At 36.7% G+C, this 9106-nt stretch overlaps 1 pseudogene; it reads left to right on the forward strand.

Moving 5' to 3' along the window:
• Positions 1 to 6622: 6622 nt before the first annotated feature.
• On the forward strand, positions 6623 to 7633 carry LOC117694396 (large ribosomal subunit protein uL18 pseudogene; annotated as a pseudogene).
• Positions 7634 to 9106: the final 1473 nt, after the last annotated feature.

A 9106-nucleotide genomic window follows, 5' to 3' on the forward strand; every position in this document is an offset into this window, starting at 1 on the left:
CCACTCCATGAGATGGAATCCATCCACACCTGACATAAGGACCCAGAGTAAAACAAAATACTACTATTTAAAAACAAAAAGCACAGCAATAAAATGATGTCTAATGTCATTCTGCTATACTCGCACATAGAGCAGTGCTCTGCTCAATCATCATCAGAGAAGCTTCGTCAGATGGGAACAAGCTCAGAGATCCACAGCCAGACATTAGGCAGAAAGTAAGAAACCTTGAAACACGCAGCCCTAAATGGAATGTCTCCAATCAAATCTCTCCCATCAGGGATCAGAGTAGCCTAAAGAAGAGGAGATGGAAAGAGTATAAGAGCCAGACAGAATGGAGGACACAAAGAAAACAAGGCCCGGTAAATCAACATTATCCAAACACATGAATTCACAGTGACTAAGACAGTATGCACAGGGACTGCACAGGTCTGTACCAGGTTCCTTGGACATATATTATGGCTTCAAGTTTAGTATGCTACTTGCATTCTAATGTTAATTTGAGTCCCTAAGACCTTGTTTGCAAGGAGCTTCTGGGAACCTGCCTCTAGTTGGTTCTGATTGGTAAATAAAGATGCCAACAACCAATAACTGGGAAGGGCAGACAGCAGCAAGACTTTAGAATTCCTGGGCTTGGAACTCAGAAAGGGATGCCTGTAGAGTGTGGAGGAGAGAAGAGATGCCATGCCTGAGAAGAGTGCAGGACAGAGAAGCGTGGCCTCCCTCTGAAGGAGCCTGGAGTGTGCAGCCCAGAGCACAGTCCAATTGGGTCACCCTCTGGGTCCAGGTTAGCCAAGATAGAATATAGAATAAAGTAAGTAATAACTCAGGATTATCAACAGGAGGTAGAATAACTGCCTGGAGGCTAGACAGTGACCCAGCTATTGAGGGGATTAAGGCATATTAAAATATAAAGACTCTCTCTGTGTGTGTGTGTGTGTGTGTGTGTGTGTGTCTTGCATTCAGGAACATAAACCATTGAGGCAGATAGAGAACCAGCCACAGAGATTTATTAGTTAAAATAGTTAATTCAACAAAGTTAACAAGTGATTCTTTATTTCTTGTGCCTTCTCTTTGTCTCTGTTTGTTCGATACTAATGCATTAGTTTTTGTTCATCTTATTTTATTATTATCCCTTAGAAAGCTTTTTGTTCTAATGAGAGAACAAAAAGTAATGGATCTGGATAAGAGGGGAGGGAGGTGGGGAGGTACTGGGAGAAGTAAAGGAAGATAAACTGTAATCAGGATATATATTGTATATATATATATATATGTATACATATATGTGTGTATATATGTATATATGTGTGTATATGTAGATACATATATGTGTATGTATGTATGTATATATATACATACATATATACATATATATATACACACACACACAGAGAGAGAGAGAGAGAGAGAGAGAGAGAGAAATCTATTTTCAATAAAAGGGAAAAAGGAAAATAAAATGGAAACACACAAAAGCTTAGAAAACGTTGGTTATCACATAAACTGCCTTACTAGAGATAATCAAAGGGGGTCTCTAAATTGGAAGGAACAGACACTAATAATCAAAGCAAAAATGTAAAAACCTTATTAGTAAACATAAGTATATACTTTGATTCAAAATCTTCCCAAATCATAATAGGTGTATTAAAGCCATTCAATTTTTTACAATAGTAAAAATGAAAACTGAACTAAAATAGCAAAACAACATTAATTTGATACACATTATTTAAAAACAAATGATAACAAAAACAAACTAAAATGTGAGGAAAAGGTATAATTACTTTTGTTCATATACAACCAAAGGTAAATTGTTATGACATTAATATATGATGTTGTAACTAAAATATTTTTTAGAAAAAGAATTCAAGGCATATGCTAATAAAAATGTCAAATCTAAGAAAGATAGCAAGGCAGGAAAAGAGAAACAAATGAATTTTAAAACAATCAGAAAAGAAAAACAAAGTAGCAAATTATTACCTTACAGTAATTGATAAAATGTATATGACTTGAATACTCCAATCAAAAAAGTGATAGACTGAATAAAAGCCAAAGCCCAATCAATTCTGTGCTGCTTGTTTTAGTTTTGAGGTCTGACACAAACTAAAAACTAAGCATGTTAAGATGTTATTCCATGAAAGTCACATGCCCCCAAAATCGAGCAGAGGATAGGTATACTTAAAACAGACAAAATAAAATCTACACATGCCACAAGAGACCAAGTAAGTCATCATACAATCATAAAAGGTTCGATTCATCAAGATGATGTAAAAATTACAGATATTTATGGAAAGCATGTTGGAGCATATAAATAAAGCAAGAATGTGGCCAAGGGAAATAAAACAGATATATGGTTGTGGTGGGAGAGTTTGACAGCCCACTTTTAAAACTGGGTAGATAATTCAGACAGAATATTAGTAAGAAAAGAGACATGTGCAGCATTGTAAACTAAATAGACCTAACAGATATATGCAAAGCATTCTATCCAATAATACCATTCTTATCAAGGTCATACAGACCATTCTCCAGGACAGAGAATATCAATTCATACAATAAGGCTTGAAGAATTCACCAAGATTAAAATCTTACCAAGCGTTTTCCCCAACCACAATAAATGAAGCTAAAAAATAACAGAAAGAAAATTGAAAAATTGACAAACAGGTAGAAATTAAAACCACATTCCTATTTGGACCAATGGATTCAGAGTAGATAAAAGTATCTTGAAACAATTAAAACTTTAAACACAACATTCTAAAATTTATAGGCTAAAACAAAAGCAGTTTTAAGAACAAAGTTTGTATAAATAAATATTATGAAAAACAAATATATCAAATGTCTTTAATTTATACCTCAAAGACCTAGGGAACAAAAGAAGACAAAGATGGTAGATTAAAGTAGATCGTATAGAACAGATAAAAAATAAGTGATATAGAGCATATAGAAAAACACAATCTGAGAATTGATTTTTAGATTTGGTGATCTAGAGTAGATATATAATATGCAAATTAATAAATTTAAAAGATATGAATCATTATAATTAATAACTCAAGAATACAAAAGATTATTAGATTAATTCTATGAACAACAATGTAGCAATAAATTAGAAAACCTAAAAGGGATTAATATATTTTAAGAAACATCTTATATACCGAGACATAATCCTAAAGAAATGAGCCTTAACAAAGCAATAATTAGTAAGAAACTTGGATTAGCAATCAAAACCTTTCCTGCCCCCCTACCAAAAAAAAAAAAAAAATACCTGCAGTTCCAGTAACTGATGAATTCAAGCAGGTATTTAGAAAAGGCCAAGTCTTCTCAGACTCTTCCATATAATTGAAGAGGGTCAACATTTCCACATTCATTTGAAGAAGCCTATATATTGTCTTCATATGAAAAATGAAACAAGGAAGCAAGAAGGAAGCTGGATGCCTATATCTCAAATTAATGTAAATGTAAGAGTCTTCAAAGACAGACAGACACACACACACATATACACACACACCACAGAGAGGAGGAGGAAGAGATGGAGAATATATCTATCTATCTATCTATCTATCTATCTATCTATCTATCCAAACAAGGAAGTGTGCATATGCCAAGTTTATGTCTTTTGTTATAGTCAATGAGGAAAGTTAATATTTTAAAACTTTTTTCTTTAACAGCAGGAACAAGGTAAGAACTTCAATTATTTCCATTTCCATCCAATGCTGTGTTAGAAATCCTATTCAGAGAAATTTCAAACCTAGAAGAAATAATTGGTGTCTAACTCAGAAAAGAAAAACAATCTTTGTTTACATTCGACATGATCATACATAAGAGACCCAACAAAATAAAAACAGTGAACATTAATTCAGAAAAGTTCCAAAATACAAAATCAGAGTTCAGAAACCAATTGCATCCCTTCACATAACAATAAACCATTTGAATCTGGTGTACAAGACTATTAGAAACAATGGATTGCCTTATCTAACTTCAATACGAGGACTTTTGCCTTGTCTTCTTGGATCTTTGTTTTTCCTGTTTGGCTAGGCTGTTGTTTCTTGGAGGCTTGATGTTTTCTGAAGAACAAATGGATGGACAATGGATCTGGGGGATAAGGAAGGTGTAGAGAGATGAGGAGAATGAAGAAAGGGAAAACTGTGGTTGAGATGGGATATATTGTATGAAAGAATAAATAAAATTTAAAAAGAAAACAATATATAGGAATAAATTGACTAACGAGATGAAAGATATACACAGAAAACTATTAAACAGTTATAAAAAATAAATAAACAGAAATGACATTTTACGACTTGGTATAATTAATACCACTAAAATGTTGATATTCCCCCTCAGCGATCTACAGTCTCAGCATAATATCTACCAAAATTCCAATGGCATTTTTGATTCTTGTAGAAACAGAAAAAATAATTCTAAAATTTGTGGAAACATGAGATATCACAAATAGTTAATCTTGAGAAAGAAAACAGATGTTCAAAAACAAACAGACATTGTTATTCTAATATATAACAAAACAGACTTCAAAGAAAATCTTGTGACAAGACCAAAGAGGGTCACTTTGTATTGATCAAAGAACAGTCCCTCAAGAAGAAATTAGGATTCTCAGCATATATATACACCAAACACAGGCTCACCTAATTTTATAAAAACAGTGCTACTATATATAAGGTCATAGATTAATCACAACACAAATATAGTCAGTGACTCCAGACTGAATACTGTATTTGTTGAGATTTTCTTTGTGTCCTAATATATGATCTATTTGGTGAAAGTTCCATGAGCTGCTGAGAAGAATGTGAAGCCTGTAGTGTTTGGAAGGTATATTCTGTAGATATCTGATAGGTCCATTTGTTTATTTGGCATCATTAAATTCCAACATTTTCTGTGTAATGAATATCCAATGACAGACTTGTTCATTCTCAGTCTATACTGATATGTTTCCCTTAACAGTGGATAAAGGTTAGAATTGAGACACATAACTGGTCAAAGTAGTGAGAATCCAGTGACTGTGACTATTCGGCCATAAATGGACCATCTGGGCCTTGTCAGACATCAATGGGAGGGGAAGCCCTTGGTCCTGTGAAGGCTCAATGTCCCAGTGTAAGGGAATGCTGGAACAGTGAAGTGGGAGTGGGTGGATGGATGGGAGAACAACCTCATAGAAGCAAAGGGGGGTAGGATAAGGCATTTCAGAGGGAAAACCAGGAAACATTTGAAATGCAAATAAAGAAAATATCTAATAAGAATTTCAAAAAATAATAGAAAGAAAGAAATGAAATTTAGTAAGATTGATTTTAGAAAAGCATCAACCAAATGAAATGTGTATTTTACCTGGCTATTATTTAAGAAAACTCAACTATATGAAATAAACTCATTTATGAGAATAAAACAAATGGACCATCTGTATCAACCTCCCCCAAACCAAGGCTCAGGAAGTTTCATAAAATAATGGACAGAACAAATGGAAGAACCAGAAGATGGGGAAGAGAGCTGTGAAATGCTGTCTTCTGGATAGTACATGATGGATGCACTGGTGAATCCACAGCTGCTGTAGCTGCCTGAACAAGACCATGCAAGTCAAATATCCAACATGGATGATGGAGGAGCTCCCTAGGCTCCACCCCTACCTGAGAATCTATGACAGTTAATGACTGCAGCATAAGAAAATATCACTTTTTTATGGATATGGCTAATGGTAGATTGTCCATGCTCTAGTGACCATATTCATAACCATGTACATATGGTCAGTGCTAACTGGGCTCAGATAACAATTATTAATACTAATTTTTAATGGCAAAAAGTCTAGAGGGAGACAGTTACTGGGTCCTGGGGAAGGTAGAGTGTGGTACTGGAGTGAATAAAATCAAAATACATTGTATACATGTTTAAAAGTTACAAAAAATAAAATATTCTTAAAGTGCTCTTTGTAACGGAACAGAGAGTTCTCAAAAGAAGAAAAACAAATGTCTAATAAATAACTTTTTAAATGTTCAATATTCTTAGTCATTACAGAAATACAAATTAAAACTACTTTGAAATGTCATTTTGCTTCAATTATAATGTCAATTATAACAAAAATAACTACAGATGCTGGCAAGGATGTCAGAAGATGGGAACATTTCTCCATTATTGGTGGAATTGTAAACTGGTGAAGTCACTATGAAAATCACTGTGGAGGTTTCTCAAAAGCTAAAAATAAAACTGCCTTGTGACCCAGCTTTGCCACTACTGGGCATATACACAAAGGAGCCCATAACCTGCAGCAGAGATACTTGTACTTTCATGTTCATTGTGTATCTATTCACAGTAATAAGAAGACAGAACCAGGCAGGTATTCACCAACTGATGATGACAATATGGTAGCTATACACAATGAGATTTTCAGCAGCAAGAAAGGATAAAATTGTGAAATTTGTAGGAACATGAACAGGTCTGGAAAATATTATGCTGAGTGAGATGATCCAAAGAACAGCTGCCGGATGGAATGGATTTTCTTTATGATGTGACAAATATGTTCTAAAATGGATTGTGGTGGTGACTTCATAATGCTACGGATCCACCAGTTCACAATGATACACTATCAGTTTGGGTGTCTGTAATACATGAATTGTATCTCAATAAACATACCCCGGTCTTTTCTCCCCCTAGCGCGGCCGACTCAGCAGGTCTGCGTGGAGCCGCCGTTGCGGGTCTCTGTTCCGCAGGATGGGGTTCGTGAAAGTTGTCAAGAATAAGGCCTACTTTAAAAGATACCAAGTGAGATTTAGAAGGCGACGAGAGGGTAAAACTGACTACTATGCACGGAAACGATTGGTGATCCAGGACAAGAATAAGTACAACACACCCAAATATAGGATGATAGTTCGTGTGACTAACAGAGATATCATCTGCCAGATTGCATATGCCCGTATAGAAGGGGATATGATTGTCTGCGCAGCATATGCACATGAACTTCCAAAATACGGTGTGAAAGTTGGCCTGACAAATTATGCTGCAGCCTATTGCACTGGCCTGCTGTTGGCTCGCAGGCTTCTGAATAGGTTTGGCATGGACAAGATCTATGAAGGCCAAGTGGAGGTGAATGGAAATGAATACAACGTGGAGAGCATTGATGGTCAGCCTGGTGCCTTCACTTGCTATTTGGATGCAGGTCTTGCCCGAACTACAACTGGCAATAAAGTTTTCGGGGCCCTGAAGGGAGCGGTGGATGGAGGCTTGTCTATCCCTCATAGTACCAAACGATTCCCTGGTTATGACTCTGAGAGCAAGGAGTTCCATGCAGAGGTACATCGGAAGCACATCATGGGTCAGAATGTGGCCGACTATATGCGCTACCTAATGGAGGAAGACGAGGATGCGTATAAGAAAGAGTTCTCGCAGTACATCAAGAACAACGTCACTCCAGACATGATGGAGGAGATGTATAAGAAAGCTCATGCTGCTATCCGAGAGAATCCAGTCTATGAGAAGAAGCCCAAGAGAGAAGTGAAGAAGAAGAGGTGGAATCGTCCCAAAATGTCTCTTGCCCAGAAGAAAGACCGGGTTGCTCAAAAGAAGGCAAGCTTCCTCAGAGCTCAGGAACGGGCTGCTGAAAGCTAAAGCAATTTTCTATGAAGATTTTTTCATAAAGACAATAAACAGATTGATCAAGCAAAAAAAAAAAAAAAAAAAACATACCCCAGTGATTGGAAATTCAGGACCACACGGCTTTTCATATGAATTCTAGTAGTCATTAAAGAATCAATATCAGCTATACATAAAACCTTCTTAAAATAGAACACATGAAAAAGTTTCCTCTTTATTTTATGAGACCAGCATTATTTTATCATAAAAATCATATTTTGATCAAAAAATATGATCAAAATATCTTGTGTGAATTCTTTAAATCTGATCAAGTGTCCATGGCTAGGGATGTAATAGGCCCTAGAGGGAAACATACTGCTGCTTTATTACATGGTCATGTTGTCAAACTTTCTCCTAGATATTAATGTTTATACTCATCTGGCAGTTTCTCAGAAAACTGGGGATAGCTCTACCTGAAGACCCAGCTATTCTATTCCTGGCCATATACCCAAAAAGATGCTTCACAATACCAGCTGCTCCACTATGTTCATAGCAACTTTATTCATAGTAACCAGAAACTGGAGATGACCCAGATGTTCCTCAATTGAAGAATGAATAAAGAAAATGTAGTTCACTTACACAATGGAATACTACTCAGCTATTAAAAAAAGAAGAACATCACAAAATTTACATGCAAATGGATGGAACTAGAAAATGTCATCCTGAGTGAGGTAACCCAGATTCAAAAGGACATGCATGGTGTGTGCTCACTTATAAGTGGATAGTAGCCATAAAGTACAGGATATTCGTGCTATAATCCACAGACACAAAGAAAAACAACAAGGATGACCCAAGAGAGGATGCTTGATTCTCACTCAGAAGGAGAAAGAAAATAGACATTGGACATAGATGAAGGGAGGAAACATAGATGGGTGGAAGAGGAGGTAGGGAGGTGATTAGGGATGAGGATAAGGTGTCGGGAAAGGTGGGAAGAGAGGCTTGGCAGAAAGAACAAATATTGTTGGAGAGACATCTCTGGGAAGGGGGAGGTGACCCTAGCTAAAACTTTAGCGGCAGAGGATATGGAGCCTAAAGTGGTCACATCAGTGGAGAAAGGAGGACAACAACCCAACAACAAAACCTTCAACCTAGTTTATCCTGCCTACCAGAAGTACAGGGATAAAGATAGAGCAGAGATTGAGGGAATAGGCAACCAATGATTGCCCAGACTTGATTCCCACCTCATGGGAGAGAGCCAGCCCCTGACACTATTAATGATACTCTGCTATGCTTGTATTCAGAAGCCTAGCATAATTGTCTCCTGAGAGGCTTCATCCAGCAGCTGATAGAAGCAGATGCAGAGATCCACAGGCAAATGATAGGTGGAGCTCAGGGTGTCTCTTGGAATAGTCGGGGAAAGGATTGAGGGGGCCAGGGCGGTGAAGGACACCACAAGAAGACCTACAGAGTCAACTCACCTGGGCCCATGGGGGCTCACACAGACTAAATCATAAACCAAAGAACAAGCGTAGGCTGGACCTATGCCCTGGAC

The sequence above is a fragment of the Arvicanthis niloticus genome, chromosome X (genome assembly GCF_011762505.2).
Source record: "Arvicanthis niloticus isolate mArvNil1 chromosome X, mArvNil1.pat.X, whole genome shotgun sequence".
Lineage (NCBI taxonomy): Eukaryota > Metazoa > Chordata > Mammalia > Rodentia > Muridae > Arvicanthis > Arvicanthis niloticus.